The sequence below is a fragment of the Xenia sp. Carnegie-2017 genome, unplaced genomic scaffold (genome assembly GCF_021976095.1).
Source record: "Xenia sp. Carnegie-2017 unplaced genomic scaffold, XeniaSp_v1 HiC_scaffold_4, whole genome shotgun sequence".
Taxonomy (NCBI): domain Eukaryota; kingdom Metazoa; phylum Cnidaria; class Anthozoa; order Malacalcyonacea; family Xeniidae; genus Xenia; species Xenia sp. Carnegie-2017.
In genome coordinates, this window is record NW_025813504.1 from 3,168,723 (window position 1) to 3,192,940 (window position 24,218).

Here is a 24,218-nt window from a genome sequence, read left to right on the forward strand (position 1 = left end):
ACAGTAGTAGCTGTGCATATCATTTGTACGAATATAATCGCATCGAAGAAGAGGCTGACAAACTTGCAACTCGTTGGAAAAAAATAAGGGAGCGTTTGGAACAGCCTAAAATAACGAAAACGGTATTTATAGCAAATATACTTTCATTTTGACGTGTTATTTTACTTTTACTTTGCAGACATTAAGTAAAGGTCATCCTCTGGATTTTTTGTAAATGGCTTGTGAATATCATATTTTAGGTCTCATTTATGCAGCATAACTAATTTTTGCTTACTGAAGTGTGTGCATTGTACATATAAATACCATTACAGACTGGAGTGTATGCATTGTATGAGTACCTTTACAGACTGGAGTGTGTGCGTTGTATGAATATCATCACAGACTGGAGTGTGTTCATTGTATGAATACCAGACTGAAGTATGTGCATGGTATGAATACCATCACAGACTGGAGTGTATGCATTGTGTGAATACCAGACTGGAGTATGTGCATGGTACGAACACCATTACAGACTGTGGTGTTTGCATTGTATGAATACCAGACTGAAGTATGTGCATGGTATGAATACCATCACAGACTGGAGTGTATGCATTGTATGAATACCAGACTGGAGTATGTGCATGGTATGAATACCATCACAGACTGTGGTGTTTGCCTGGTACTAATGAACATCATAACTGACTGGCATTTTTTCTTTACAGTTTTTAACATACAACGAACAGTTTTCCAGAGTCCGTAGTGGTGTACTACACAAACGAGATACGATGGACATAATACTTGAGGTAGTATTTATGGTTCTTTTTCTTTATGTTTAGTTTTATATTGATTGTAGATAATTTATAGCTTCAATGACCATTTTATGATTACGTGATTTGACTAAATATTCTCGTTCATGCAATGTACTCGTTCTATTATGTGGTTTCCGGTAAAATAATTTCTATATACAAAAGGATTTTTGTGTTAGTTTGGCAACTTATAAAAATGCACTTTTTTTAACATTTTGTTTTGCTGTGCTGGTAGCACTAAACCGTGAAATTGTATTCCTGTTTTCTTGGAATATGTTGTATTCTTTAAAAACTAGAAAAAACTTTCTTTGTTTCTAGAGATTTTTAGAAACACGTGAATGGGAGAAACAATAAATTACATGGCAAAAAGGAACAGGAAGGGCGTGTGTTTGCAAAAAATTTCGAGTTTATTTAAAATTTCACGAGTGTTTCTATATAAATCAATAGGAATAGCGTTTTAAGAAGAATATAATGACAATAAATTCCGCAATAACCACGCAACTTTTCCATGAATTTTGGGAAACTGAAGCTCTTGTGCAACATTGCATTAATCAGCACCAGTGTTTTTAAAAGTTTTTTTTCAAAAAATATGAGATTAGTGTCGTGCCGCCGTTTAGAAAGATTCTCGAACACAGTTTGTACAAAATTTTAATGTCTCTGAATTCTTATTTTTTGATAAAATCTTGAAAAGTAGTCAGTTAACGCATTACTTTAATGTTCATTTAATTTCTTTTTACTGAAATGGACGTAAAATTAAGATCTTAATGTCGGAACTTTTGTAAGTGACAGCAATTGCTAAAATTTGTAATTCAAAAGTATGTTTACAACTTTTGCTGCGTATTTATACATTTGAAGTAGAGATTGATTTCAAATCGAAGACTACAGTAACCAAGGTTTTTCACGACCCCATTCATTTGAACCTCACAGTTTCTTTACGCCAACGAACTGCGATTTCTGTCTACAAGTGATATGGAATGTTGGAAAAGGAGGTATGGTTTGCTTGTGTATCTATCTATCTATGATGGCCATACAGTTGACTTTCCGTTGCATCTATAAACACACTTCTTAATCTTGTCTACTGTGCAAAGTTTCTTTGGAAATTTTGCTAATAAAATTTTACAACTAGCAAAGCTTTATAGCAGAATGCACGCGCGTTCATGTTAGTTAAATATACCCCTAGTATAAATTTAATTTTGAAATGAAAGTGAAACAATCGCAGCCAGACAATATTTTTGTGCTAGATTTATGATAATTGTTATGTCATACAACTGATAATTTATTTCATGATGATTGTGACGCCGCTTTTGTCTATCATAAATTTCATTGAGTGTGTGCCGTTGATAATTTAATAATTTAAGATATTTATTCAATTAAGTCTATCCAAAATAAATTAAAATGTCTTGGCTCGGTCTTGGCATCTTGATACCCCAAAACTGTTCACCAAGCGTCGTAGTTACGTTAACGTTTTGTGGAGAGATTTTGGCTCCTGCGACCAAAAATTTTTTGTATTTTAAAATGTGTTTTTTTTAGGATTCAAAAGCACAGAATGTGGATACAACTGCCACGAGAAATACTTATCACGTGTTCCTAAAACGTGTCCTAATTACAAAAATCTGAAAGACCAGAATTATAGCATGCCATCAACTAGTAACAAAAGCTTACATGAGGTACAATATAAGAAACTAGTGAACTTCCATTGATGTTTGTTAACTGCAAACATTTTCCTTTACTTTAAATTTACAATTATATAATATGTAAACAAAGAAATATTGTAAAGTTTCACTTTATATTATTGGGTTGTCCCTGATTAAGCTTTAGTTACACAAGCCAAAGTGATTTATCATGAATTACTCATTTAAATAATCTTTATCATTCTATATTCTCCAAGTATAAACAAATCTTCGAAATTTTTGTGTGGGTATCTATGGAAACGAGGTGCTTTATTTAAACAATGGAAGCAACGGTATTTTTTATTGGATACGGAAACCCATCAGGTAATGTTCTTTATTGGCTATTTTAGTGAACGATATTTTGATGGAATGTAATGATTAAAGATGGAAAACGATGTAAGATAAAGCTTCAGATTGTCAATGTCTACTGGTTTCTGTTAAAAATTACTATACATAGGTTAACTTTGTTGTTTCTTACCATAGCTTATGCCTTTTTGATTTAGTCAAAATCATATTTTGTGATACTTTACTTCTGTGATTTGTATGGATATTAGAATTAAAAACATTATAATTGTGCTAAAATTCTAAGCATTTCATTTTCTGTATTTATCAAAGTTTTGAGCTTAAACACTTGATAAAGAACAAGTTTTTCTATTGTTACTTTTCACCCACAAGATGTTTGCTTGACTACGGTTGCTAGCCACGATAGTACACAAAATGATCAAAAAGAGAAACTGGTGTTAGGAAATTTATTTGGAAGTTACATTTGGTTATATTGCAATGGATGGGAATGAGGATCTAAATATTGCAAAGTTAAAAGTCTCAGTTTGTTTGGATACCCAAAATAATCACTCACCAAGCAAGAAGTACGAGCAACCGACTAGTAAGCGGACAGGTGATAATTGCAGTAACTGATGGTAACACTTAAGAGGAAAATATTCTCGTGACTTTGTGCCTGGAGCTAAAACATCCGGAAAAAAACTAAAGAGTATTTAACTCTTGGAATAGACAGAGATTCGCGTCCGACTTCCACTTTCTGGTTAAAGCATCGATTTCCCATGTAGAATTTCGGGGCTGAGTTGAAGTCGGTGTCTTTATTGGCGCTTAATTAGTCATGTGCATTTTATTCTTGTGTATGTCAGCTTACTATTCATATGAATTCGTGTTCTTACCTTAATAAAAAACATCACGCTTTCAATATCAGTTTATCTTTCTGTTATGACAACTTTACACTTTCAAGACAATGTGCGCACAGGATTGTTCTATTTGTGACATCACGTTAAAAGTAAGAGTAACAAAACTTGCATTTTAAAAATCGTAACATTACTGACAGAGCATGGAATTGTTAACAGAACTTCTGAGAACGGGAGGTGCATGATTTAAAGCTTGTGACTTTTGATGGTGAAAATTGCAAAGTTTAAGCTGTGCAAAATATTCGATGCACTTATTTCTAGTTCAGTGCAATTTGCTGTCCTTAGCATTAACATTTTACGATGTCAGTGTTTTCACAAATTAATTGGTTTTGTAGCTTCGTTACTATGATGAAGTAAGTGATGTTCATTGTCAAGGTGTTGTCAACTTATCTGAAATTGTTTCATGTGAAATGTCACAGTTGAATTGTAAGTTTTATTTCAATATTTTGCTCTATAGTCTTATGTCTTCCATGGTTTTGACGAACTTTTAAAACAAAGTTCTATTGACTTTGGTTGCATAACTTAGAAAAATGACTTTTCTGTTTACTTTGGGTTTTTTTTGCATGGGAGGGTGTTGTTTGTTCCAACTTAAAACTTCTCCTGGGATATTACCTTAAGAGCAAATGTCTTTGTGCACCAGCTTGAATGAAATGCAAAGTTTTGAGCTTTTTTGGTATCTGTTAGGAGAGGAAATTTATTTCTGTATATAAAAAATAATAATTTGTATAAGAATGGAGCAATTACGTATTTAATTGTACGATAAAACTGTAAACATGATTGTAAAAGTGCTGTTATTGTATTGTCGTGTTTTTTTTTTTTATTATAAAAATTGTGGATTTCATTGATATTTTTAGCAAACGAGAAGCAAGTTTTTTTCGACATAAGTAAATATATTTGTGTATCTTTCATCGCAGTGTTGTTTGTTTGAAGCTTCAAGGTTCACTAAATCATCACTAATTTTGATTGGTTTAAATTTTTGTATGAAAAACCATTTGGTTAATCGTGCTTGTTATTTTCTGTGAACGATGTAAGCGTGGCTAGCATTAAATAATGGTAAGAAGCTCTTTTATGAACTTTTAAATTTTCTCTGAAGCTTATAGATGATCCTTTTTTACAACTTTTAGTTGATTTAGCTTGACATTGAAAAAGCAACCTAACATTTTACGCTGATAACATTTAACCCTGTTTTAAAAATTTTGAAATAAAACCGATGGAAACCATCATGCATGTAAAATACTTATTCTTCTTAAAGACTATTTTCACTGTCTTATATGCTTCTATAGCTTCGTACAGAGAAACGATTGTATAATTTGTATGTTGCGACGGAGGAAGAAGCCAAAAAATGGATATCTAAATTACAAAGCTTGGATACGTAGAGCTTCGACGGTCCAATCAGGAATTTCAATATAATCAAAAGAAATGTTGTGCATATGTGAAATATTTTAACATTTTAGAACGCATATTTAGGGTAATTTATGTATGTATTTTAATTTTTTTAAATAATACTATCATTTTGAGACACGCACAGGTTTCAAATAATCATGACTGAAATAAACAATACGAATTTTCGTTGTATATCCATATGTTATAAAAATAGTGTGACACCAGTTATAATCAGTGAAGCTATTTATTTTTCATCAATTACGTATTTTAACAATAAGAGTCTCAATACTATCATATGGTAGGCTAACAAGTTTAACTCATCTGCTCAGTCTGAACACTACCGGACTCTGAAGTACGTGATTCCACCAATGATTCACAATAGTTTTTCATAACAGATTAAAGGTACAGAAGCCAAAAAGTCTTAGTTGATCTCTCCAAGACTTCTAAGGTGTTGTTTTGTCAACGTACACCGCCGTATTAGTTATCTTCAATTTGCTGTGCCTCGTAAATTGTCCTCAATAAGTTGTACCCTGTAATATGAAACATTGTTTTATGCAGTGCGGTGTTTGAAATTAAATGTGGATATGATCTTCGCACTTTGCTGAACAATTTAAGCAATTGTCTCATGAACCTGAAAAATTCATGTGACTCAACGGGATTCGAACCCATAACCTCTGCGGCAAAATTGACCTGCTATCCACTGTGTGACTCCATAGCTCAATTGGTCAGAGCACTGCACCGGCACCGCATGGCGAAGATCTTATCTACATTTAATTGTACCCTGTAAGTTGTTCTCATGCAATATAGTTAAACTACTTATATATACATATATTATAATCATGCATCAATAAAACAAGAATAAAAACTTCTGTGCAGTTCTTTAAAATATGCTCACGCATGCAAGAAAGCTTCTAGATTTCCTTTTAATAGTGACTACAGCTTTCTATTGAATTACCTTGATGAGGAAAATGGCTTGGATGCAGCAGGTCAAAATATAATGGAGGACGTGAAGACTCTCGTTTGCATTGTGTTTGTAGAACATACTTCGTATTAGGGAAGCTAAATAATATGAAAAGTCGCTGGGTAGCGTTCTGACCTTTTAGCAAAGTTGTAGGAAAATATTATGTTGCTCATACATAGTCAATATATCCAATGTTTGCCACTATTTGAAGAACATTTGTATTTTAGGTTGTTGAATTAAAACCGTCAGTGAGTGTTTTGCTTGCTATTTTCATGTTCATATATAATAAAATGAAGACATAATATTTTTGTTTTGTTTATGTTTCTTTCAAATTTTTGAATAATTAAACAAGTTTGTGCGATGCAATTTTCAGCCGGTATTTCAACATTATGCTAAAAATATATCAACGTTTGCACTCTTTCTGTGCAATTTAATTTATAAGTAACATTTAATTAAAAGTACTAGAGAAATGATGAAAGTATTAAAGCGAGCATATGCACTACGATAAAAACATCGTAAAGTTATAATTCAAATATACATCTAATGTTTTGTTCAATCAATGCTCACTATATTATTTCAGAAATGTTATGATTAACAACAATAAAAATCATATGGTGTAATACCCTTGTTTTACATAACAATATATTCCTACGAAAGGTCAAATTCCATTGCATAAAAACATTTAGTATACGCAAAATCAAAGGATGCGTATGATGTTTTCATGAGATGAATTCAAGAAAGTTGAAGTCGTAATCAGTTCAAGGTATGATACAGAAGATATAAATAAAGTTGTAATTACTATACGTCATATATATCAGTTATTTTATCTGTAATATTAGTGATTTTGTAATTTAAATATATTCGTGGCTTGCTTTAATTCTCAAGCGCTAAAACTTTTACAAAACCAATAGTACTCAATAAACATTTAACATTTATTTGTCGTGCGTCCCTTTAAAACAATGAGTTATGATTAAAGGGAAACATGATTCGACTATTTTAAGTTTAAATGCAGACCGGGAGTCGGACGATTCGACGATTTTTAAATCAATAAGAATTATCTATAACATGAATTCATAGTTATAACAAAATAAGGCCAAATTAAGCGTTATATTTATCAGTCTTCTAATATAAATATGAATCCACCACTGAATGACTAGTACATAGCATAGACACACTATAGATGAATTTTGACTGAATTTTATGTATTTTAAAAGTAAAATATTTTGTTTGAGCTTCTGCACTAAGCCTTTTCAATGTCTTATTTACGTCTAAGCCATCTATACGACGACATGTGAATCATATATAATTTAAATAAACTACTTCATGGTAGGTGAGTGCGTACGATTTAAAACTCAACGTAGACAATTCCTTTCTTACGAAGGAGCTTAATTGTTTTGTATTTTCCGTTGTTGCTTTCCTTTTGGACCGAAATGTAACGTATTTCCCGAGATATTCACGAAGTTGCTTGACGGAAATGTCGTCGATGCTTTGGGATTTATATTTATTTCGGCAATAAAAATTCTTGAAGAAGTTTATGTCCGTATTCTAAAAGCTCACTCACATTCACATATATTGAGAGCGACATAAAAATCACACTCTATCTAATCATCAGCAAACTCATTTCTCCATCTATTGTAAGATTTTCTCCTAGATATTTCAAATCAAGCAATCAGTTGAGAGAAACTGAAGCTTTGAATATGTATGAAGTGATTTCAAAGCCCAACTCATTGACTGTGTAATGCTTGGCATATTTCTGTGCGCATGCGTTAAGTCCACTGTTTTTCTGGCTAGTACTTTGAAAAAAAGTGATTTTGGAACATTAGTCATCTCATACGCAGAGTAGAAGATTTTGGAAGATGGCGAAAGGTTGTAAGAAAACAGGAAAGATATATGAGATATATATCTAGTGAGAGCTCATAATTTTATTGCTTACAACCCAGCTAGCAAAGTCACGTTGTCTCAACGTTGGGGACCAACGTTAAGTGAACGTTTTATTGGGAACTCGTAGGAACGTGATGGCGACTTTAGGATGAACGTTGGTAAGTAACGTATTTTCAACCTAAGCCCCACGTTTATTCAACGTTCATACAACATATATCCGACGTTCATACAACATATATCAGACGTTCATACAACGTTTATCTGACGTTTATCCGACGTTCTTTTAACATACAATTAATGATACATTATTTGTGAAATCATAAAACAGCCTTTCCAATCATACGAACTAAAGTAAATCGAATAAATCCACTTATATGAATGCCACTACGTACGTACGTCGGATATAAGAAATTATCTCGCGCTGCAACGTTATCTCGTACGCACGAGAAACCAAACAAGTGAACGAAAATTTAATCGTTACGGCACCTTTTTCACATTTAACCAACACATGCTTTTTTATATAAATAATAAAGCAGTTATTGAACTGGGTTTTCACGTAATTTAAAGAATTATCAAGGCATCGATGTGTTCTATCTGCCTCAACGTTGGTAGATTGAACAAACCTTGGCCTTCATAAGTCTTAATTCATATACTATTTCATTCAATAATTGTTTAATATCCCACTAAGCAAATTGTATATAAGAAATCTAATCATGCAATTTGAGTTAACAAAATTTAAAACTTGCACAAATCTAATATCTTCACTAAAATGAACGTTTTTAAAGGTACGCATTATGTACATGTGTCCATTCCATTTTGATTTACTTATAATTGAAGGAAAATGAAAGACACATGCTCACTTTCTTTAAGTGCACATGTCAATAATGTTATTGTGTATTTTTTCAATTTACACAGACAAGAAAATACAAATATGTTGACTATGATATTACGGAGTGAAATAAATTGAGTTCTCCCTGTATAAGTTGAGGAAATCAAACAAAGAAAAAATGGCATTTATATACCTTAACCAGCAATCTATGATAATGACATGATATCTTAAAACTGGAACCACCTTGCTTGGCTGGAGCATATTTTAAAAATTCGGCAGTTTGCTCTTCAACGTTGACCTCGCCGCATCCTTTATGAGCTCTGAGGCAGGCTTCTAACAAGTGAAACGAAACTGAAAAGGCATACTTGAAATAAATTGCATGGATAAAACACTAAATCATTATCGTAAGCTGAATGATAAACAACAATTCATTATAGTGACATATGCAAAACAGTTTAATGTATTAGCTTTTAAAACTTGCAACAATATTCCTTATGACAAGGAGCAACATAAATGGCTGTTTTTTCAATTCATGAACGAGAAAAGAGAGACAAAACATGGTACTGCTAAAGCAGTCATTATCGTCTAATTGTGCTTACTTGTTACAACTTTGTAGAGGGCAAGGTGTTGAAATGGTCGCTTTGACTTTCTGAAGGAAAATGCGCTCACGAAAAACACGATGCTAGATTCATATAGTTTAATCAGATAATCTGACCCCCTAACGTCATGAAAATCGTCATTAAAATTACGTTTCAGACTTTGACAAACGTGCATGTTTTCAAGCTTCAAACACAAATGGTAGAAAAAAAGTCAATATTATGTTACGTAATTGCAAATGAAACTATTGTTTTCACGTTTCCAAACCGATAAAGCGGAAGGCTATGCCTTACTTTGTCACATCTTTTTACGTAACACTTGAAAGAGTCACGCATAAAAATAGGCGGTGCCAATAAATATTACTAAATACGTATGGGTGGTTCACTTTCCAAAACTTATCAGCTTTCTTCTGGACGTTTCTTAATCTAGAGGACTAGAGGATAGGTCCTCAAGTTTTTCAACCGAATCTAAGGGATTAGGTACAACATCTTCCAAAATTTCGTGCTCGTCTACACCTTTCGTAGCGCTTAACAGAGCACGCAATATTTACAACGCTTCTTCTTGCTTATCAATTAATGTTTCCAGTTTTGTGAGAAATGATCTTTGGAAGCCTACAAGATTGATAAGAAAATAATAGAATAACTTATGTATAAACTACGTAACATCTTAAAAATATAAAACCTTACAACATGCTAACAAGGAATTTCAAATAAAGACTCGCATCAAATTGCTTATTGAATACGTGCACATAATAACAACGCTATTCAAAAACTATATACTGTAGAAAATTTACCATTAATGTTTGGTTGAGAACGTCTTCCTGCAGGTGTTATGTTCATAAAACTTTTCGAAGGCGCCTCGTGCGATGAAATGCCACGCGCATCTGCAAAGCAATCGCGTGTTGCAGTTAGTTGTGAAGAAAAAAAACCATTTCAAACGACACGAAATGAACGTAAATGAAAACGTAACAACAAGACATGCAATAAAGAATTGTACGAAAAGCTTGCCTAAGACACCACTGTTTCGTTGAGAATGTCTTTCTCTTGTTGTGCCAGTTGTAGGAATTCCTTGTGAAGAGACATTGCTTGTATCTACAGAGAAGGCACGTACTATGATTGCCCAAAGAGGTCAAAAATACGACTAAAAAAAATAGAAATATGTATTTAAAAATACAAAGGCTAACACCTTAAAATATCAATCAACCACAAAAATATGAAATAGAATTTCATTAAGTGGAAGTCCATAAATTCTTCGAGACAAAGTCGAAGACAAAAAAAATACGAAGCCGAAGTTGAGAAAAAGAATATGAAGTCGAAGTTCACAAAAAAATACAAAGTACAATTTCATCAAATAGAAGTCTGTAAAATTGACACGGGCAATAATTAATTAACATAATTAACATCAGATTAACATAATTAATGAGCTCCAATAGACCCGTTGCATGTGACGTCACAATCCCGGTGACATTACATCTGGAGGACAAGCAAACGCGACATGTAAATAACAAAGCAATATTATTGTCAAGGATGGTTAACTTTTGCGCAATTTATAGCTGTTCGAAGCGTGCTGATCGGGATAAGGAATTAAGTTTTTATCGGATACCAGCTGTGAAAACCAATGCAAGCAAAATATTGCAAGATTTACACAAGGAACGTCGCTCTTTGTGGCTTCGAAGAATTCGTTGGGCAGACATTGATGATTCTAAATGCACGTATTTACGAGTGTGTAGCCTTCATTTTGTTACTGGTAAACCAATGAGTTGAAAAAAGCTTTGTTGTGTTCGTTTGTGTCATTTTATACCATTTATTGTTTTGTTTACAATGACAAGGAAGCCATCGGCTTTAACGGACCAAACTAATCAAGACTGGGCTCCATCTCAAAGCCTTGGACATACATATGTGGAAAAAGTTGACGTCGATCGCTATGCTCGTACTTCGGAAAGAAATGAAAAACGAAAAAAAGTGAATCCGTTGAAACAGTACTGTCAGCAGTGACCCAATCGACCTTGACTATCCATCTTGTAGACGAAGAAAACGGAGTCATATCAGCCACATGTGCTTCATTGTCAGAATCAGAATCGAACACCAAATATTCACAAAGAGAACTGAGTTTGGATAAAATAACTGCAATGAAGAGCGAGATACATCGCTTGACCTAAGAAAATCTTGAGTTAAAAAACAAGATAAGTGACATGACGCTTGACGAGAAATCCTTCTTAAATGATGACGAAAAAGTCCTTTTTTACACTGGTCTGCCAAGTTGGAAGTCGTGTCAGCAACACTGGAACTGGTACGCCCCTACCTTATGCATTCTCCCAAATGCTCTTTGTCACCATTTAGGCAGTTGCTTTTAACAGTTATGAAACTGTATTTTAATTTAACTGGTGTAGATTTGGCTTATCGATTTGGAAACATCAACAAGGGAACTGTATCAAGAATTTTCTTACAAGTAATTTTTCTTTATAATTGATTAAGCCCTCTTATTTTATGGCCTGATAGGAAAGCCTTAAGAAAGACCTTGCCCATGGATTTTAGAAAACACTGCCCAAATAATGGTGTTGCCATCATTGACTGCTTTGAGATTTTTTTAGATTGTGCATTAAATCCTCTTGCGAGGACACAAACTTACTCATCCTACAAGCACCACAACACGATTAAGTACTTAAATGCTGTCACTCCCCCAGTGTACAGTAAGCTTTGTTTTTCAATGGCTGGGAGAAAGAGTCAGTGACAAACATTTGACTGAGAACAGTGGTCTCCTTGATAAGCTCTTACCTGGAGATGTAATCTTAGTTGATAAAGGCTTTGATATCCAGGAGTCAGTTGGTTTGTACTGTGCAACTATCAAGATGCCAGCTTTTACTAAGGGTAAAAAACAGCTCAGTGGCATTGAAGTTGAACAAACCAGACAAATTGCTGATGTGAGGATTCATGTGGAAAGAGTGATTGGAAACATTAGAAAGAAATATGCACTTCTGAGTTCAACTCAGCCAATTGATTTTGTCAATTCTAAAGAAAATGTGCCCACTACGATTTACAAAATAGTTACTGTTAGCTGTGCACTAATTAACATTTGTGATTCTGTCTTACCTTATGACTAAATAATATCTTTTAAAAGATTTTGCATGCATACACTTAAAATTGTACTAATAATATTCATAAGACATTTGATTTCATTATATTTCATTTATTCAATTTTTTGGGTCTTCAGTACCATTTTCCAGTTAACTCCGGAAGGAGTCTCCTCAAGACAAATTTCTTTGCTGCCTCTATCTTCCTTTCTAGAAATTCGTTATTTTACAAGATTCGTTCAACAAACAAGTCTTTCTCTGTCTACACAACAAAATCACAGTAGCTAAAACCTGTGCATGACAACTGAGCAATAACTTAAGAAAGTGAATTGCTATACATTAAGCTTGTTAAATGAAATTAGAATAATTTACAAATGTACTTGATAGCAATACGCATGAATTCTTTTAAGTTGTTTTGTGCCTTCACTTTTTACTTCAATGCAAAACAACCTTTCATCTGTTGACGTTTCAATTGTCTCATCTTTATGGCAAAATGGAAACTATCAAAACAAAATCAACAGGTGATGTAATTATTATGTTGACCTTTTCCCCATGAAACATAGACACAATGAATAACAAACCTTTATTTCACAAATCCCATTGCCACAACATTAGCAAGAGACAAGCCCATCTTGAGAAGCACCAAGAGATCCATGGGTCAAATGAATCCAGAATCCACTGTTTTTTACTGAAACATTTTCATGGTTTGTGTTTACCCATTTCCGATATTTGTCTCTTGCCACCTCTTCATGCTGGCAACCCCATCTTGTTGCTGCAGTTGAAAATTTCTTCAGCTCTGGATAGCAAGTGCTTGTAATCAGACTCTTGGAAGGCGAATCTCTGTTGGTGCGACAAGCTGCTTTGAGCTATAAGCAAGCAATGATCGTCATATTTTTTCACCAACACTTCACACACCCATCCATTCACAAAATTTTGATAACTATCAAGACTCTTATAGTTTTTAACTGCTCTTTCGTGTACGCACTGATCGAAAATAATAAATACATGCCACATGAATGTAGCTGACAGCAGGCCACAGATCGATATCGTCGAGCCATTGATTTTTTGGTATTTCGTACGGATCATCTCCATTGCAATGTCCTAATTTCATTTTGTAACACGCTTTACTATCCTTACACTGAATATTTTCTATATATCCAGGCAAAAAACCTTTTTTTGACCTAGAAAGCGCTGACTTTATGTTACTAGCCATATTAACATATAAAGCGTGCACAAGTGCTTGTCCTCCAGATGCTCCCCCAGCAACAGTTGCTAAGCGTGCGTGACGTCACTGCAAAGGGTCTATTGCGGAAAGGTGGCAATATGAATTCTCAAACGAAGTTGTACAGGCACCAGTGGTGCATGTAGAATGTCCAGGAAGACTGCGACTAAGCGTGAACGAAAGTGATGTGTCAGGACATAAACTTTTGGGATTTTCTTGGCTAGATATTTCTAATATGATTGGTGTTTCCCCTAGAACACTTCGAAGACGCCGCACTCAATTTGATACCCTATCAGATTCTATTTTTTCCAGTATAAGTAATAAGTCTGATCGCATGATGAGAGACATATTGCAGACCACCCCTCAAGCAGGTCGTAATCTTGTTGGAGAAACCTTGCTCAACCGAGGAGTGCATGTTCAAAGAAGACGAGTCGTGGCGTCTATTGAAAGAGTGGATCCTGTTACAGACATCTTACCTAGTCAGCATACAATTATCGGAAGATTTTATAGTGTTCAGTGCCCTAATTTCTTATGGTATGTAGAAACACCCGGCCTTCCTGTTTATCTTATAAAAATAGTCATTTTGCACAAGTTACAACTTTAGAAGCCTTCAAACCGCCCCTGCAGATTGCGCAATTTAACCAAAAATTTTATGTATTTTTTCTCTTATAGGCACATTGATGGAAGTCATAAACTAATTACACCATACCAAATTGTCATACATGGGGGATTTGATGGATTTTCCAGGTTAATAGTCTTTTTGAGAGCATCTTCTAACAACAGGGCTTAAACTGTACTTGAGCTTTTTCTAAATGCTGTTCAGCAGTTCAATCTGCCTTCAATAGTGTTTTCAGTCTACGGACTTGAAAATACGGAGGTTGGGAGATACATGATATCAACACGTAGATTAAACAGAGGAAGTTTTATAACGTTAAGTTCAGTAAGAAACAAAAGGATTTAAGTAGTATGGAGGGAAACCAACCGTCTTGTTGCTAGTCGATTTGTAAACATATTTTTATATTTGGAACAGTAAGGTGCTTTTGACTCGGACAATGAACTTCACTTACCTACAACTTGTAAACAATGCCTTAGAAGCATTTGTTGAAGGCTGGAATAATCATCCAGTAACATTAGCCTGCTATTATTCACCGTCACAACTTTGTGTTCAAGGCATGGTAAATAATAGAAACAGTGGATATTCAGCAGTTGATGATGTTATTAACAGAGAACAGGAATTAGATCATGTTGGTATTGAAGACGAGGGACCTGTGCTGACATTACAATCTGTTAGTGTTGATCAAGTACAAGCAGTGTGCGAATTAACGGTGTGCAATGTGCAATTTGCACATCGTTTTATCTAAAATGAAAACAACTGCACATCACTTTTTCAAACGATATGCAAAAAACGTCTTTATTGATTAATACTATAAATTGAAAAAAGTTTTCAGGCTTAATCTTTATTGATCTTTACTTTATAAACGAGTGCGTTGCACGACATTAAAATCCATGTTGGCACAATGTCATCAAATTTTAAAGACGTTGTCATTTTGAGACTGGGAAGACTGTCAACAGACAACATAAATGTGCTTATATGCTTGTGACAATAGGCATAATACATTGGGAGTAATACATTATTAATGTCAATTTTTGCATTTGCGGTGTTTTGTAAATCGATACGTACTGTTTTTGGCAATTGGCATCATAGCTATTTTGAGTATTTTCAGTAAAATCAGGAAACATGTTGATTTGATTGTTAAACGAATACCAAAAAACAACTTATTTAAAATCAAAATTCCCTTGATTTATTTTTCAAATTTTGATTATTAAGCCTAACGTGAGAAAAAGAAGCCAAATTTGGCTGAAATTATTAAGCCAAACTGGCAAACTTGATCAGCCAAAAGAGTAACATGCGTAACTTGATCAGCCAAAAGAGGAGAGAGTAACATGCGCAAAAAATTTCTCTCATACATTTGTAACTGGATCAGCGATTGTAAAGAAAAACATTGTCGTAAATCATATTAATTTGTGCACGCTTAAAAATATCAATTTAGCAATTAGCGCTATGTAATAATTAACGCAATATCGATTTGATTATGCTTCTAAAGAAACACTTTAATCAAAAAAAAATTGCATATTGTTTTTTCTCAACTAATTCGCACACCGAGTACAAGTGCCTGAATTACATTATGACATAGCACAAGAACAAGAAAGTGTTGTTAATGGGATTATACAAAGATTATCTTAAGATGCCAATGGAACAAATTGTTATTTAGAAGTTCTCCAATATTTATCGTCTGTTCAGAATGCTTAAAGTTTTAAGTTAATAATTACAACATGTCTTTCATTAAAATTGTAAACATCAATTGAGTAATAATCATCAATGGTAACACAACAATTTATGTAAATATGTCAACAGACAACTTATCCATCATTAAAACAGAACACATAATATATCAATATTGTTTTTGACAAAAGTTGGCAGATACATTTTAAACATTTCAAACGAGACAAAATCCAATGTACTCAAACTGCAGGGCATCGTCCATTTGTTGCTTGAAGTCTTCAAGGAACAAATGTTTTGTGGTCAATTGGCAATAATAAGATGGAAGAGCAGTTTGATGCAGTTGGCATCAATTTGGATGGATCTTTCTATAAAATTGCACGGTAAATTCAGCAATTTCAGGCTTACCTCTAACAAACATGCAAAATTTACCAAAATAAGGTGTTTCCTTATCAACAGTAAATGAGAAGGAAATAATTGATGTAAATAAATATAAAGAGAATACAAGTATAAAATAATGCTGTTGTTTGGCTGAAATAAAGTAATACTTTACTCCCACTGACCTATTCTAAACCAGGATCCTTGATAGGTCATTGGCTGCACTCAATAAAATATAAACATTAATATGGTCCAAAAAACATAAGATGCTTATTGAACTCTAGCTTCACTTACTATTTGCACATTCATCAATGTACATGTTTAACCATTTCATTGCATTTTCCTTCTCTGTAACACCTGCAAAATCACTGCTATTTGTTTTCATGAAACATTTTAACAGAACTGGATCAATGGAACAGGAAGCTGTTGAGCGGAAAACAATTGATATTATATCAAGACACACTGACAGCAATTCATCAATGACAACGACTCCATCCCATTTGATATGTCTGCCATGTCACACCTGCGTTTTTTTAGTATCTCATGAATCATTATCTGCTGAGCAGCCATGTGTGCATTTCCTACACAAAGAACTTCTCTAACAAATCCATCAGAACCTAGCATGATATTAAGTGATGGGCATTCACATAGTTAAATAAACTCAGCCTGGCTGGATGCAACCACAATCTTTATAAAATGAGGTGCAATTGAGATCACTTTAAAACATCAGTAAACCTAGTTACTTCAAACCTTTTGGATTAACAAAAACATTGTTGTCCTACATAAAAATTCTAAGTATACCTTTTGTTTATATTGCCTGCATTCTAGGTCTGGAATGTCTTCCAAAAACAGAAGACTTGCAGCCTCGTCAAGGCATCCAGTAGCAATAAACTTTGCAACTGCTGGAGACATTCGAATAAAGCCTGGACCTCATGAAGAATTGAGTGGGACAGAACTTTTCCAAATAAGTAAAACAAGCTACTGTCCAAAAAGGAGCATGGTCAGCAGCAACTTCAAAAAGAGCAATGCCAGCATTTGGATCTTCCTTGGACAAATGCGTGTAGACCAAATGGAAGAACTCTCTGGTCAATCCACCAGCATCAATACCAATTTCATTTTCAAAATCAATTTCAGGAATACTCTTCAGGTCAAATCCTGGCTTCTTATAAATGCGTATGATATTTCTTAGAAAACGGGGCGATTGCCTGTCAATTGAAATCACTTGCATATCACTCCCCAACATCTGCTGTCTATAAGAATTTAATGCAAGTTTAGGATTTCTGACAGCTGCAGAACCATATTCTCTTCCTTGAAATCAGAATTTTCCACAAGAATAGAGAAATAACTTTGGAAAATATATAAATAATTAATATGACCTTAACATAGCAAGTTATTTAACAGGTATCAATGTGTAACATTTTTGATATCTTTTGCCTTGTTAAGAAAACTTTAATGATATTTAAAAGTACATTTTAAATATGCAGAAGTGCTTTTAGAATGCTCTGTTGCAAGGTCAAATATTTCATTGGTTGCATCGTCAATAATTTTATTCCTTGCAGCATCTCTTGCCAGCAGTTCAGGACACTTCCCCACAAACGTTTGCTTAAGATTCTCAAGTATTCCAGCCACATCTTCAGGTGAAACGTTTGCTTTAGGTTCTTCATGACAAGTAGGAAACTGTTGATGGTTAACTGTTGTATCACTTGTGTTTGGCTGTTCTAGTTGCACAGCGTTTATACAAGTCAGGTCATCATCCCGGGTGAATGGGTCAGAATCAATGGAATCTTCTTGGCTAGACTTATGGTCATCTGATTTATTTAAAAACCAATCTTCAAGTTTTGGAGTTGAAGAATCCTCATGACTGTCAGGATTCTTAAACATTAAAGAAAAACAAAATCAAATTAAGAGAGGATTTGAGAGCCACTTCTGCTCTTTGCAAACATACCATCGAAAATAAAGCATACCACTTCTTTGAACATTGATAGTTCTTCCAATGCTCTTAAATAAATTGAGCCTGTGGCAGCAATATGCTTGAGCATTTTCCCATCAAGTTCTTGTTCATTGGGGAGATTAATTGGAGCAATTGCCATTACAGTTGACTTAACAAATTCAAATCTACAAAAATACCAAGTAATAAAAAAATGCAGTTATAAGATATTTGTACCATAATTTAAATAAACAAATAAAATTAAGGTCTGAGCAGCAATATTTTTACTCACTTGTTACAGTTAGTCAATGCTCTTAATAACGTGCTAAAGTTGGTTTTTTAAATGCATAAAACATCATTAGCATGCATGGTGAAGGTCCATTTTGCTTGATATATATACATTATTCATTGCACATGGTTTATAACACAGGCAGAAAATGTACATGACAGTCCATTAGTGGGTTTTATTGATATTTCATCATATATTTTCTATGTAAAAATGTTTATTTTTAATGTACATGCAACCTTGCCTGCTAATATTTTTCTAAGAAGCAGAAAGCTCTAGCTACTGTTTGATGATTTAAAAAGTAGGAAAAAAAATGAAACTCCCAAGCTTTAGACAAAAACAGGCTAATAAATCACAAAGGCATAAATAAAAGTTTCATAGCTAAGGCTCATTAACAAATATACCAAATAGTTTTTATAACTCAGTTTTTTGCAAGGCAGAATTAAGAACAAATATGTATTTTGTGTATAGCTGTGAATATAACATGTCACAAGCAGAGAAAAGACAGTTGCTGGATTACATGGCTACTAACTATGACGACTCAAAGAAATGTTTCCTAACAATAAAAATGTCCATCACTGTCATCTTTTACAAAAATGTGTGACTTATGTCTGTACAAACACATTTCTTTCAAGCATTTTACTCAGCTGTTATAAAGAGAAATGAAACGACTTTTTCCTTTGTTACCCTCATTCTCTCAGTTTTAAATAAACCGGCCCCTGACTTGCATCACTTTATTGCGTTCGTTGTCGTTTTCTTAATGGTTGTTGACGGTGTCTTCTCTCTGGACGTCGACTATAGTTTTGTCGAGGGTTGGAAGACGTTAAAGAATGCTGATTACTTGAAGAAATACGGGCCAAACTTGCAGCTGAACATGCAGAGACTTGTGTGGAATTGCCACGCGGTATACGGAAAATACTACTCAATTCTTGATTTACATTTGTAAATCTATTTTGCGCGTTCGTAGTGGACGCATTTGATTCATCAGTCATTTAATCAACTACTATATCGCGAAATAAGCGTTGAAGATCTTGAGCTTGAGAGCCTTGTGGCTGAATATCGCCATGCTCGGCCATTTCTATCACTGCTTTCTATAGATTGTATATATGCATCGTTAATTATGTTAATCTTTATGTTAATTATGTTAATTAATTATTGCCCGTGTCAATTTTACAGACTTCCATTTGATGAAATTGTACTTCATATTTTTGTCGTTGATTGGTATTTTAAGATGTTCGACTTCGTATTTTTAAATACATATTTATATTTTTTTAGTCGTATTTTTGACCTCTTTGGGCAAGCATACACGTACTGGGTTTGACATATGTCTTAATTGCACGAGCAAACATCATTTAAATTAAGGCACTACAAGTTTCAAAAGTCAGAAACAGAAAGGTGACTAAAATAAAAAACCTTGAGAAAGTTTCATTGAGTAGGTGGATAGCAAACGCTGAGAATTAGATTTGAACGAATGTAAATGTACCAGTAGACATCTAAAGCAAATAAAAATACAATTTCAGTTGGCAGAATTCGAAATCATAGCTCATTTGAAATTTCTCTATTTATAGCCTGCAATACTGTTTCTAAGGTACATACCAGTACTCATTTCCTATTTACATTCAACTAAACATGCAGCAGGCAAAATCAAAGAATTTGGCTTAGTAGTTTAATGGACTGCAAAACGTAAGGCCGAATAGAAACTTTTTATCATTAAGCAAAACATATTTAAATGTTGGAACACATTTTCTTCCAAAAACTTTTTGAAAACTGATTTATTTACCTTTGTCATTAGTTGTTGTTATGAAAAACGACCATGAATAACTTTTTCCGCAGCCATAATCAATCATTATTGCTTTTTATGTTAATTGGTTAAAAGGCAGCACTTTGATTGTGGTCAATTGAGATGATGATTTGTGGATACCAATAAGACAGGAGTCACAAGAAGTTGTAAAGTAAGGCTCAGTTTTGTCATGTATTTGGCAAAGAAAAAGTTCTTCATTATCACAACTATTACTTTCTTTGTCAACAACTTCACCACACGATGAACTATCTAACAAAAATGCATTGTTTGGGGCTTTTACAGTTATAGAAGCTTCATCATATTGTTGAATAGTGCCAGAACACCCACTTAAACGTTTAGCAATTTATGCAATGGGGCTTTTTCCAGAACGAACCATTTTGTTTAAGTTTTGCATACAATTCACAAACGGAAATGAGCTACATGCATCCAAACACCCAAACTGTTCCACCTCATCAGCCAAACGATTCATACTGTGTACGTTATACACTACGAATTCATCACCATACAAGAACATACTTTGCTCAACAAAGTAATGCATTAATTGCTCGGCATAATTTTTGTGGAGCTGAGAAAATGAAGGACCAACCTGAATGGAACTTGCAACACTTAAGACCGAAACAGTTTCATATAAATCAGGCCTTAAAATGCCCTTCAAAGCAATTTTGCCTGTATACAAAAGATACCGTCTGAATTCTGTAGCTTTCCATCTGTATACCTCCATTAAACTCCTGGGTTTTTGCACAAATGTAGGGGGGATAAATGGTTTGAGATCCACCAATTTTTTAGTAACAGCCTCTACATGGACAGCAGACATTTTAACAGCGCGATTTCCCGTCATCGAAACCATAACCAATTTACGCATAACACTAAGACACAGTTGATGCATGTAGTCAATTGGAAATTGTTTTACCATATCAACAGGCAAGTGACAGAAAGGGCTAATAAAGTGACGATGTTCTTCTTGTATCTCTATTCTAAAGGAACTATTAGTGCGAAATTCTATATTATTATTTTGAGAGTAAGTCACTCGACAGAGCCACTTCCCTTTTTGTGAACACTTGTCAGAGCCAAAATAACCAGTACAAAGTTTTGTACTTTTAACAAGTGTACTTGCAGGAGCATCACAAACAATGCCCCTTACTGTAACATTCAGAACCTTTTCCTCATCTTGGACTCCCCTCTCTAGAATTTCCCTTCAAATCTTCTATAAACCCATCCAAAGACTCCATCTGTTTTGGCTTGGAGTCACCACATGTGAGAACAATAGAGAACACTACAACAGTTTTCATATTCAAAATGGCACACAACCCTGTCTGCATACACATGCACTAAAGAATCAGCTTTTCCATGAAGAAAGAAACACCTAAAATATCAACTTCACCAGAAACAGCAAGGTCATTTTCCCCAATATCACAATCATTAAGACAAACTTGCAAAGAGAAAGAACTTTGTTTAGGACTGGAAATGGTTCGAGCTGATTTTTGTAAAGGTTGTGAATGTTCAAGGTCATTATCAAAAACATTATTGAGCAGATTACTCTAGCCATCATCATTAGGCATTGCATCACTGCATCTTAAAGCTGATTTAAACATATTCCAATGTTAGAACCCATTCCCCCTAATTAAGTGCTTGTGATCACAACATTTAGCAAAACGTTTCAATCAGAAAATGACGAGTCTCATTCAAAGGTCATAGTAACTTATATATGTCTCCTCAACCATTTGTAACTTATTCTCTTCTTTACATGCATGTATCATACCTAATTTATACATAAACCTAAAATTGTAAGTATAACATTATAGTTTACTTGCTAACCACAGCAAATGGAAAATGTTCTAAGCAACTAAATAAAAATAATTTAACTGACATTGCAAGCTTACTAAAGAAATAGGCTAAGTTAATAAACGAATCTAGGAGATATAAATGTGGTTGTAAACTACATATTGTCTTAAATGCAATAATTGGACAAACAATACTTACTAGAGTTATAAAACAACCATGCATTGTTATGAATAAACATTCATATACCTCTTTGTAAAATTACATCACTGTTTAAAAACTGCTGTGATTTGCAATGGAAACTAAAATTATTCTAAGGTTTAAGGCTACGTGATTCTTAATGAAAAATATTTTGTAAATCACACAATCACATAACACTACGCTTAAAAATATTAATAATCATTACAGACGTATTTATCATAAAAAGGTTTGAGTTTAATGTTATAAAAAAACAAAAAAATTAACAAAGTTTTGGACGAAACAATTGAAAATTAAGGCAATAGTAAGGTGTGTAAAATATGAAAATATATTTGTTAAATGTCCACAGCAATGAGCCAATAACCGGCAGGCTTTCTGAATTTTGACAATCAGTAATTAGCCTTATCACTTAAAACTAAAAAATTGACCTTACGTAATAATGAGAACTAATTGCCTATGTCAAAATCATTCAAAGAGCCTAAAAAGCTAGACGAGCAAAGAAAGTAACACACAAATTCGTTGTTTTACGCATTTATCATCAATCCATCATTTACATTTCAACCATCCTTTGTCGATTTGGATTATTTAAATTTTAAAGCTTTTTTGTGCTTTTCAACAGACTAAATTGCTTAAATAAGATGTTGCTGGTATTATTTGTGGCTAAATGCAATAAATTGTATGCTTTATGCTTGCTCCAAAACACCGTTTCTTGCTAAAGTTGTGCTAAGAATAACAAATGAAACGGGTCAACCGTCAACCATTGATCGCGAAATCTTGTTACACGTGAATATACATGTTGAATTATTCCTTGCACAAGTTCTGTGTTTATTCAAAAATAAAATCAAAACAGTATGTAATTGCGAGCATTGATCAGCTCACTCTTGAATGTGTTGTATCAAATATGTATTCTTTCTTGGGTGAAAAATTTTAATAGCTAAAGATCGACTTGCCACTTGTAATGAAGTATACAGAAGACACGTGCAAATTATTCTGAGCCCGCAAATTTTCTTAACGCCTACAGCGATTTATGTTTCTTTTATTGCATACTTCTCCAACTGTGTCACATCGCTGGCATTCGCGTCATAACGTTATCAAACTATATATTAAAATTTATTTTTTATTAACGTTGATACAGTGAACGCATATTCATATTAATGTTCAGAAAAAACGACCGACGTTTTTTTTATATTCGACATTAATACAACGTCAAATGCAACACACTTCGAAGTGTGTTGCATTTGACGTTGTATGAAATGAAATGAATAGACGTTAATTGTAACGTTTAACAAACGTTCATATCACGTTAGACATTAACAAAACTGCGACCAAAAAATCACTTTAATTCAACCTAAATCAACCTAACGTTCCTCTTTACGTTTAGACAACGTTCATACAACGTTAGATATTAACGACGCCGGCAACCTAAAAATCACCTTCATCTAACCTTCATCTTAACGTTTAACCAACATTGAAACAACGTCAAACAATAACGACGTGCTAGCGACCAAAAGATCACCATATACTAGCGTTCATCTTAACGTTTAGACAATGCTGTTTCAACTTAACAGCATAACTACCTTACCGAATGTTAATGTTAATGTTCAACCAACGTTGACACAACGTGGTTAAAATTTGACTAAGAAAAACAACGTGGTAAGAACGTCGTATTCAAGTTATGTCATACCGTAACGTAAATACAATCTTAAGCCAACGTTTAGAAAACGTCGTGTCCTAGCTGGGATGTACAGAAATTGTTCAATGGTAAATTCGAACGTTTCAACGTAGGGTACATGGTTGTAAATATGGTTATGTTAAAGAAAGTTTTAAATAGAATCTCTTACATTTTCGTTTATTCTAAATGATATAAATTCAAATTAATTGAGGTGTAAATGTGAGGTATTGTTTACTACAAAGACTAACGAGTGCCGGAGTGCAAAACGTACTTGTACAAACGTCGTAATATTTCATGTTGCAACA

At 33.8% G+C, this 24,218-nt stretch overlaps 1 long non-coding RNA gene across 1 annotated transcript; it reads left to right on the forward strand.

Annotated features, from left to right (window-relative positions):
- Window positions 1-10,884: 10,884 nt before the first annotated feature.
- LOC124455734 lies at window positions 10,885-11,240 on the forward strand. Its single transcript, XR_006952007.1, has 2 exons — window positions 10,885-11,045; window positions 11,128-11,240. It is a non-coding gene; the product is annotated as an uncharacterized LOC124455734 (long non-coding RNA).
- Window positions 11,241-24,218: the final 12,978 nt, after the last annotated feature.